The sequence below is a fragment of the Microtus pennsylvanicus genome, chromosome 7 (genome assembly GCF_037038515.1).
Source record: "Microtus pennsylvanicus isolate mMicPen1 chromosome 7, mMicPen1.hap1, whole genome shotgun sequence".
Classification (NCBI taxonomy): Eukaryota; Metazoa; Chordata; class Mammalia; order Rodentia; family Cricetidae; genus Microtus; species Microtus pennsylvanicus.
The window spans coordinates 76807637-76818795 of NC_134585.1; the positions used below are offsets into that span (position 1 = coordinate 76807637).

Sequence of the window (11159 nt, forward strand, 5' to 3'; positions counted from 1 at the left end):
AAAGACCTCAATAACTCAGACATCTAGAGACCCTTCACCAGCGCAACTCAAAGAAGGGAAACACACAAACCCTACTACTTAAAAAGTGACCGGAGTTAACAACCACTGGTCATTAATATCACTTAATGTCAATGGACTCAACTCACCTATAAAAAGGCACAGGCTAAGAGACTGGATACGAAAACAGGATCCAACATTCTGCTGTCTACAAGAAACACACCTCAACCACAAAGACAGGCACCTACTCAGAGTAAAGGGCTGGGAAAAGGCTTATCAAGCAAATGGACCTAAGAAACAAGCAGGTGTGGCCATACTAATTTCTAACAAAGTTGACTTCAAACTTAAATCAATAAAAAGAGATGGAGAGGGACATTTTATACTCATAACAGGAAAAATTCATCAGGAAGAAATCTCAATCCTGAATATCTATGCCCCTAATATAAAAGCACCCACGTATGTAAAAGAAACATTGCTAAAAGTCAAGGCAGCCATCAAACCGCACACACTAATAGTAGGAGACTTCAACACTCCTCTTTCACCAATGGACAGGTCAATCAGACAGAAACCTAACAGAGAAATTAGAGAATTAATGGAGGTAATGAAGCAAATGGACTTAACAGACATCTATAGAATATTCCACCCAAATAGGAAAGAATATACCTTTTTCTCTGCAGCTCATGGAACCTTCTCGAAAATTGACCACATACTTGGTAACAAAGCTAACTTACACAGCTACAAAAAAATATTACTAACCACCTGTGTCTTATCAGACCACCATGGATTAAAGTTAGAATTCAACAACAATGCTACCCCCAGAAAGCCTACAAACTCATGGAAACTGAACAGTCAACTACTGAACCATACCTGGATTAAGGAGGAAATAAAGAAAGAAATTAAAGTCTTCCTTGAATTCAATGAAAATAAAGAAACAACATACTCGAACTTATGGGACACTATGAAAGCAGTCCTGAGAGGAAAGTTCATAGCACTAAGTGCCCACTTAAAGAAAACAGAGAAAGCACATATTGGAGACTTAACAGCCCACCTGAAAGCTCTAGAAAAAAAAGAAGCAGACTCACCTAGGAGGAGTAGAAGACTGGAAATAATCAAACTGAGGGCTGAAATCAACAAAATAGAAACACAAAAAACAATCCAAAGAATCAATGAATCAAGAAGCTGGTTCCTGGAAAAAATCAACAAGATTGACAAACCCCTAACCAAACTAATCAAACGGCAGAGAGAAAATTTGCAAATTAATAAGATCAGAAATGAAAAGGGGGACATAACCACAAACACAGAGGAAATTCAGAGAGTCATTAGATCTTACTACAAAAGCTTGTATGCCACTAAACTGGAAAATGTAAAAGAAATGGACACTTTCTTAGATAAATACGATTTACCAAAATTAAATCAGGACCAGGTGAACAAGCTAAACAGACCTGTCAGTCGCGAAGAACTAGAAGCTGTTATCAAAAACCTCCCTACCAAAAAAAGCCCAGGGCCAGATGGTTTCAATGCGGAATTCTACCAGAACTTCCAAGAAGACCTAATACCTATACTCCTCAATGTATTCCACAATATAGAAACAGAAGGGTCATTACCAAATTCCTTTTATGAAGCTACAGTTACTCTGATACCAAAACCACACAAAGACTCAACCAGGAAAGAGAATTACAGGCCGATCTCACTCATGAATATCGACGCAAAAATCCTCAACAAAATACTGGCAAACCGAATCCAAGAACACATCCGAAAAATTATCCATTATGATCAAGTAGGCTTCATTCCTGAGATGCAGGGCTGGTTCAACATACGAAAATCTATCAATGTAATCCATCATATAAATAAACTGAAAGAAAAAAACCATATGATCATTTCATTAGATGCTGAAAAAGCATTTGACAAAATTCAACATCCATTTATGTTAAAAGTCTTGGAGAGATTAGGGATACAAGGGTCATACCTAAATATAATAAAAGCTATATACAGCAAGCCGACAGCTAACATCAAATTAAATGGAGAGAAACTCAAAGCCATCCCGCTTAACTCAGGAACGCGACAAGGCTGCCCACTTTCGCCATACCTCTTCAATATAGTGCTGGAAGTTCTAGCAATAGCAATAAGACAGCATAATGGGATCAAGGGGATTCGAATTGGAAATGAAGAAGTTAAACTTTCGTTATTCGCAGATGATATGATAGTGTACATAAGCGACCCCCAAAATTCCACCAAAGAACTTTTACAGCTGATAAACAGCTTTAGTAATGTGGCAGGATACAAGATCAACTCCAAAAAATCAGTCGCCCTCCTATACTCAAAGGATATGGAAGCAGAGAGGGAAATCAGAGAAGCTTCTCCATTCACGATAGCCACAAACAGCATAAAATATCTTGGGGTAAATCTAACCAAGGAAGTGAAAGATCTATTTGACAAGAACTTTAAGGCATTGAAGAAAGAAATTGAAGAGGATACCAAAAAATGGATGGACATCCCTTGCTCTTGGATTGGGAGGATCAACATAGTAAAAATGGCAATTCTACCAAAGGCAATTTATAGATTCAATGCAATCCCCATCAAGATCCCATCAAAATTCTTCACAGATCTGGAGAGGACAATAATCAACTTTATATGGAAAAACAAAAAACCCAGGATAGCCAAAACAATCCTATACAATAAAGGATCTTCTGGAGGCATTACCATCCCTGACTTCAAACTCTATTACAGAGCTACAGTAATGAAAACAGGGTGGTACTGGCATAAAAACAGAGAAGTCGACCAATGGAATCGTATAGAAGACCCGGACTTTATCCCACAAACCTATGAACACCTCATTTTCGATAAAGGAGCTAAAAGTTTACATTGGAAGAAAGAAAGCATCTTCAACAAATGGTGCTGGCACAACTGGATGTCAACCTGTAGAAGAATGAAAATAGACCCATATCTATCACCGTGCACAAAACTCAAGTCCAAATGGATTAAAGACCTTAATATCAGCCCGAAAACACTGAACCTGATAGAAGAGAAAGTGGGCAATACCCTACAACAGATGGGCACAGGCGATCGCTTCTTAGGTATAACCCCAGAAGCACAGACATTAAGGGCAACATTGAATAAATGGGACCTACTAAAACTGAGAAGCTTCTGTAAAGCAAAGGACACTGTCACTAAGACACAAAGGCAACCTACCGACTGGGAGAAGATCTTCACCAACCCCACAACAGACAAAGGTCTGATCTCCAAAATATATAGAGAACTCAAGAAACTAGACTTTAAAAGGCTAATTAACCCAATTAAAAAATGGGGCGCTGAACTGAACAGAGAATTCTCAACAGAAGAAGTTCAAATGACCAAAAGACACTTAAGGTCATGCTCAACCTCCTTAGCGATCAGGGAAATGCAAATCAAAACAACTTTGAGATATCATCTTACACCTGTAAGATTGGCTAAAGTCAAAAACACCAAGGATAGCCTTTGCTGGAGAGGCTGTGGAGGAAGGGGTACCCTCATCCATTGCTGGTGGGAATGCAATCTTGTGCAACCACTGTGGAAGTCAGTGTTTCGGTTTCTCCGGAAATTCGGGATCAACCTACCCCTGGACCCAGCAATACCACTCTTGGGAATTTACCCAAGAGATGCTCTATCACATGTCAAAAGCATTTGTTCAACTATGTTCATAGCAGTACTATTTGTAATAGCCAGAACCTGGAAACAACCTAGATGCCCTTCAATGGAAGAATGGATGAAGAAAGTATGGAATATATACACACTAGAGTACTACGCTGCGGTAAAAAACAATGACTTCTCGAATTTTGCATGCAAATGGATGGAAATAGAAAACACTATCCTGAGTGAGGTATCCCAGGCCCAAAAAGACGAACATGGGATGTACTCACTCATAATTGGTTTCTAGCCATAAATAGGGTTCACGGAATCTACAATAGGCGAATCTAAAGAAGCTAAGTAAGAAGGTGAACCCAAGGAAAAACATATAGTTATCCTCTTGGATAAGGGAAGTAGACAAAATTGCCAGGGGGAAAAGTGGGATCTTGGGGGTGGGGTGGGATGGGGGTTAGGGGAGATGGGGAGAGAAAAGGTAGAAGGGAAGGAGGGTGGACTAGGGGAAACAGGAGGATCGGGATAAAGGAAGGTTGGATAGGGGAGCACGGAACCACAATTCTTAGTTAAGGGACCCACTTTAGGGTGGGCAGGAGACTTGACCCTAGAGGGGCTCCCAGGTGCCCAAGCTGAGGTCCCCAGTTAGTTCCCTGGGCAGCTGAGGATAGGGAACCTGAAATGACCCTACCCTAGAGCAATACTGACGAATATATTGCATACCATCCTAGAACTTGCATCTGGCGATGGATGGAGATAGAGGCAGAGACCCACACTGGAGCACTGGACTGAGCTCCCAAGGTCCCAATGAGGAGCAGAAGGAGTGAGAACATGAGCAAAGATGTCGGGACCACGAGGAGTGCACCCACCCACTGAGACAGTGGAGATGATCTACTGCGAGCTCACCAAGGCCAGCTGGACTGTTACCAGAAAAAGCATGGGATAAAACTGGACTCTCGGAACATGGCGAACAATGAGGGCTGATGAGACGCCAAGGACAATGGCACGCGGTTTTGATCCTACGCAATCTGCTGGCTTGGTGGGAGCCTAGCCAGTTTGGATGTTCACCTTCCTAGATATGGACGGAGGGGGGAGGACCTAGGACTTACCACAGGGCAGGGAACCCTGACAGCTCTTTGGACTGGAAAGGGAGGGGGAGAGGAGTGGGGGAAGGGGAGAGGGGTGGGAGGAGGGGGAGAAGAGTGGGAGGAGGGGGAGGGAAATGGGAGGCTGGTGGGAGGAGGTGGAAATTTGTTTTTTTTTCTTTTCTTTATCCTCCTTTTATCAATAAAAAAATTAAAAAAAAATAAATAAAAAAAAATAAAAAAAAAATAAAAAAAAAAAAAAAACAAAACAAACAAAAGCCAAACAACAGCAAAAAAAAAAAAAACAAGGAGACAATAAGTAACAACAACCAATCCACACTTATAAACTATTAGAGCAACCACTCAAAAGTTAACAAAGAAATGGGTTGCTAATAAGTAAATAGCAGAGGTAAAATGGAATGCTAAAAATAGTTCATTAATTCACAAGAAGTCAGGAGGAGAGTAATGAAGGAACAAAGATGGCAAGAATAGAAAAATAGCAAGTTAAAAAGTTAAAACTGACAATAGCAGTAATTGTATGAAATGTAAATGGTCTGAAAACTCCAATTAGAAGAGATGAATTTTAAGAACAGGTAATGAAAAGACCAAACTTCACAGTTAACAAGAAACTCATTTTAAAAATAAAACAAAGAGTAAAAAGGTTAAATGTACAAAGATGGAAAAGTTGAACAGGATAAACAGCACAAAACAATGCATTAGCAAACAAACATCAGAAAACAATTGGAGCAGCTTTAACAAATGCTAGATAAAGCATTGCAGGATATAGAGAGCTGGGAACCCTGAGGATGAAAGGATCACTGTATCAGGACCAGCAGCAACTCTACAGATGCAATGCTCTAGAATGATGCTTCCAGATTAACGAGGCAGACCCCAAAGAAACAGAAATGATGTGTACTCCCAGAAAACCTGTAGAGGAAGTTGGGAAAATTACAGAAGATCTGAACAATATGACACAATTAAATTTCACTGATATTTATAGAACATCCAAGCCAATATTAGCAAAATACACAGTATTAATAGTGCACACACACACACACAAACATCCACATTGTCATGTTCTAAATCTAAAAACAATGTTCAATAAATTTTAGAGGAAAATTGGAGTTATTTTGTATATGTTTTCTACCCATCAAATGATTCAAATTATAAATGGACAGTAAAACAAAATTTGGAAAATCTTCAGTCATTTGAAAGTAAAGCAGCATGATTTTTCATCCTAATAGAAGACAAGAAAGCTAAAGAAATGATAGAAAATAATTTTAAATGAAAGAAAAATTAAAATACAGCATATCAAAGTCATGGGATACAGCTGAAGTTGGGGGAAACTTAGTAATGTTTGTATTGAAAATGATAAAATTCTAAAATTAGTCATTTAAGATTCCTTATTAATATTTTAAAAAGAAGAGCAAGCCAGGTGTGGCAGCTCGTACCTGTAGTGAGAGCACTGGAGAGGTTGAAGCAGGGAGAATGCTACCAACTTGATGTAGGCTAGTTTGGGTTACTGTATAAGATCCCTTCTGCCCCCATTCCAGCCATAAAAAGAATCCAAATACAATCCAAAGTTAGTAGAAGAAGAAATTGAAAAGCAAGGAAGTTAATCAAATAGAGAAAGAATAGCAAGGGTCAATACAATCAAACCTTGCTTCATGGAAAAAAATCAACAAAATTGACAATTTTCCAGCTAAATTAATCAAGATAGAGAGAAAGAAGAGCAGCAAGCAACACGCAGAATGAAGCCATTACACCACTAGGGACCATATGGTGATTAAAGTGGCAAGAATAGAATATTGTAAAGATTTTGTGCCACTAAATATGACAACTTGGGCTAAATGGGCAAAGCCTTTGAAAGGCATCAATTGTTAGAACTGACTAAATTAATTTGATGTCATCAGCACCTATAACAATAGCAATGATAAAACTGTTTTGGGTAAGGTCAAAAATGGCTGTCAGTAAAAAATAAAAATACCTTTAGGTTCTGACTTCTCCATTTTACTGTATTGGACAACACCTAAATTACTCCCTTTCCTCTTCCGGTGATACAACACAGCCTTTGATTTAATCCTACCTCCACGGCCCTTCTTTATTGTTATCTTTCAAAGACTGGTTTTCAATTATTCATATCTGAAATGTAGGTTCTTCCCAGAACTCTGCCTGAAAATCTCTGTTCTCTTTCCAAAGCTCTCTAGAAGGCTTCCTTTATTCTCAAGATTTCAAGACTCTTCATAGAATGATGAGTCTTGCATTTATGAATCAATGAGGCAATTGATATCGCATCTGACTGTACAACAGATGCTATAAACTCAGCACACACCAGCATGAGAACAGATGACAGTAAGTGCTGGTAAGGATGAAGGGGAAGAGGAACCCCTTATTCGCTGTGCAAGGAAGCACAAACAAGTAAAGCCACTCTGGAACCTTCTCACAAAACTAAAAATATAACGATCATATGAACCAGCAATCGCCTTCTTGAAAATATAATGAAATGACTCTACAACATACCACAGATATTTTTGCATATTCATGTGTATTGATACTCCGTTCACAATAGGTCAGAAATTGAGTCCACATAGATATCCTTCAATTGATGAATGGAGAACGAAAACGTAGAGTTTTATTTGGCTCTAAAGGAAAACGAAATTTGCAGGCAATTTCTCAGACAACAGATTAATTGATCTGTGGCATGGTGTCCTTGCAGGAAGAGAGCTAATTCCCAAGGTTTGAGACTGTGGATGCCAAAAAACAGCCAGCATTTAAAGCAAGACCAGAGAGGAGAAGCTTTCCATGGACTGAAGGTTTCTGGAATCATAGATATATTTCTTTTTAATCCCCCCTCCCAATTCCATCTCTGTCTCTATCGTGATCTCTCTCTCCTCTTTCTCTCACTGTGTCTGTTGGTGCAGAGGCCAGAGGGTGTCATCAATTCTTTCTCCACCGTATGTTGTGAGACATGATTTCTCTCTGGACTTGGTGTGCACTGGTTAAGCTAGACTGACTGTCCAGGAGACCCTCCTATGTCTAAACTCCCAAGACTGGGTGCATCAGAACCTTTTAACTCAGACACCAACTTTCTCCTGGCAGCGTCTAGAACTTTGATTCTGCATTATGTCTGGAGAAAGTCAGGTGAGTGTTTGTGAATAAAACTAGGAAGTTTTTAAACACCAACACAGCATGGGGAGGATCCAGGACTCTACATGCCTGGAACATTTAACATGGTTTGAGGGAAGGAAACCTGGGATTAAATGAAGCGTTTGAGAGCCACAGGGTACAATTACTTCCAGAAAATGTTTGAGTGATTGACCACTAAAAACTCTATTCTAACAATCTGTCATTAAATGAATGAATGAATGAAGAGGCTGTTTCAAATACTTAATTTACTTGCTTTTTGCCTTATATAGACAGCTGCTAGAAAATGCTTGATACTGACTGAGAATTATGGCACGTGCCAAAAGGATTTTAAAACTGGGATCTAACTTGTGATCTAATTAAACAATAAGACATGACAAAACAGTCACCCTGTTCCCTTAATGTCTTCCCCGGGCAGTTCACATTCCTGTGTCAAAACAGACCCAGGGCAAGGTCAAATGCCTTTGGCCAAGGTTTCTAAAACTCGGGCCTCTACTATTCTTCCTCCCTCCCTTCTTCCTTCTAGCCTTTCTTCCCTCTCTCCCTCCCCCTCTCTCTCCTTCTTCCTCTCCTCCTATAAAATAATGTATTAAAACAGACCAGAAAGCCTAACTCGAGAATCCCACAAACACTATGAGAAAACAGCTCTTAACAATCATCTAAAAATACAGAAGAAAAAATAGCATACCACAGCCCACAGCCCTATCAACCGAAGGCCAGGGTGAGGCAGAAGAGAAGGACAGCTTGAACATGCTTGGCCACATTGACTGACATAAAAGAGAATGCACAGGCATCAGAGAGATCCTCAAACCCCAGCTCCCACATGTGGAAACATCTGTTCAAATTGTGGCCACACCTGCCAGCCTGTTTAGAGCAGAGGCAGTTCAATTTAGGAGAGGCTTATCACCTACGGCAGGGACAATTTCCTGAAGGTATTGGTGGCTGAAGGCATTTTTGTATGCTTTTTTTTTTTTGAGTGACTGTGCACACTTAGTTGAAAAATCAAGTAAAACTTGACTTGGGGGAATAGACATCTTCTCGTCAATGTTTGTGACTTTTTTGCTTGTAAGCTCTGAGCCTATTTCGTGGTGATTTTGGGGCTTAACAAATTTTTATCATTGAAACATAGAGGCATCCTGAATATGATATATTTTACTATGACCAAATTAGCTGAGAAACAAATATTGGTTTGAAAAAAAATAGCTTCTTTTTAAGTAGAGTCTTTTTATTGTTAATCATGTCTTATAACCTCAGAGAGAGCAGTGAGAAATAGAGACCAGGGGCTGTCTCTGCAGACAGCAGATGGGACTCCCTTCTTGAACCAACATTGGAGACCAACATTATTAGTGTGGGTTACAATCTGCAGACACAGGCGTTTGTCTAGCCTGGGCTCAGCATTATCAGCTAGCAAAATGTTTTCTCAGATGCCTGCCTGCCTGCCATGACCATTCTTGCATCTTAGGATATCCCAGAGACTCTTATTCAGGCAGGTGAGACCGAATCATCCATTTGGTCTTCCTCACAAGGATTTACTCACCTTCACATCCCCTCAGACTCGGTGCTTTCCTTTTAAGTTTATAATGTAGCAAACATTATCCTCCCTGCCTGCTTCCTCTGGGATTTCTACATGGTTTACTGTAATTACTCCCGATGCCAGACCTTGTGTGTTATGAACAACTTTAAAAGATAGAATCGGAAAGGGAACAGTGTGGAAGAATCTTCCTCCCCCGCACCACTGCTTTCTTTCCATTTTCAAGAAGCAGTATCAAGGAGACAAGACAGCATTTTGTTCTCATAATGTGATGGACAAATCATATGGATGGTCTATTAGGGTGATGGATGGGATACATTTTAATAGGAAACATCAACTAGAGCCAATTTCTCCTAGGCTGTCTTTGAAACCAAATAGTCTCTGTATAGTTAAATTTCATGCCCAAGTCTCTTAAGTCTCAAACTTTTCTTGGTAAGAAAATATTGATTGTTTTTTTAATTCTGCTCCTCACATGAACTATTAAAATTATAGCTCACAGTACTCATTACAGGAAGAAGTACCCGAAAATGAGATTTCCTTCCTACAGCCAAACTGGTATCTTGTTTTCATCATTTACTTATCATTTTGAATACAACTCTGTGATATTCCTTACAGCCTGTTTTTATTCCATAAAGCCAAATTACCACAATGAAATTCTTTTTGTCTGTTTTTTTTATTATATACTGTATATACTCCTGAAATAGAGTTTTGTTCAAAAGATGTTTCTTTGGCATCTACTATTTGCCAGGATTTATATCTTGGTCTTGGAAAGCTTGATCTCTATCCTTAAACTGTTCCCTGCCTACTGTGGTCCAGAAATAAAACTATGTAATAAGATGATAAATGTATTGAAAGTTATGCATATAAAAAGTACTTCGGAAAAAAAATTTAGAACAAGTAACTCATAAGGGTTTAAAGAGGTCAAACTGTATTTATGTTTTCATGCATGTGTGTCTATCTTGTGAATGCAGTAGCCAAGAAGGCCAGAAGAGAGCACTGGATCCCCTGAAACTACAATTGCAGATGATTATGAACCACCACGTTGGAGCTGGGAACTAAACCCAGGTCCTTTGCAAGAACAGCTAGTGCTCTTCACAGCTGCTGGACCATCTCTCCATCCTCAGTGCACATGTGGAGAATTCTCTCTCTCTCTCTCTCTCTCTCTCTCTCTCTCTCTCTCTCTCTCTCTCTCTCAATATGTATGAGTGTTTTGCCTGCATGTAAGTACATGCGTCACATGCATGCCTACTGTCCAAGCAGATCAGAAGAGGGTGCTGGATCCCTATCACTGGAATAGATAGTTGTGAGGCCATATGTGGGTGCTGAAAAACAAACCTAGATCTTCCACCAGAAAAAAATGCTCTTAACCACTGAGCTGTTTCTCTCACTCCCATTTTATACTTCTTTTTTCCCCTTCAGTGTAGGTTCCAAGATAGTCATGAACCACACTAAGCGAAATAGCCCACTCTGGACTGTGGTCTTACTTTTTGTCAAACTGCCTGAGTTGGTAAAGGTAATAATTCCCACAAATCAGTTTCTGGTAACATTTTATACTTCTAATCAAATTAGGATGTCATAGCATTGGGTAGCCTGAAAACAGAACACTAGCTAAAATGAAACTAGTTTAAAACCCTGAATCTTCTTAGCCACATGATATTTTAAAACTTGTTTAACCACCACGAAACTTAGGTACCTCCAGATGGCTGTATATTGTGAGACTTAAAGCTGTCTTCCCAGTTACCACGGTTGCCACTGCCACTATTTCCAGCTGATATTTATTCTCAAGC

General features: G+C 39.5%; 1 non-coding gene across 1 annotated transcript; it reads right to left on the minus strand.

Annotated features, from left to right (window-relative positions):
• Positions 1-10789: 10789 nt before the first annotated feature.
• On the minus strand, positions 10790-10916 carry LOC142855185 (small nucleolar RNA SNORA4). Its single transcript, XR_012911448.1, has one exon. It is a non-coding gene; the product is annotated as a small nucleolar RNA SNORA4 (small nucleolar RNA).
• Positions 10917-11159: the final 243 nt, after the last annotated feature.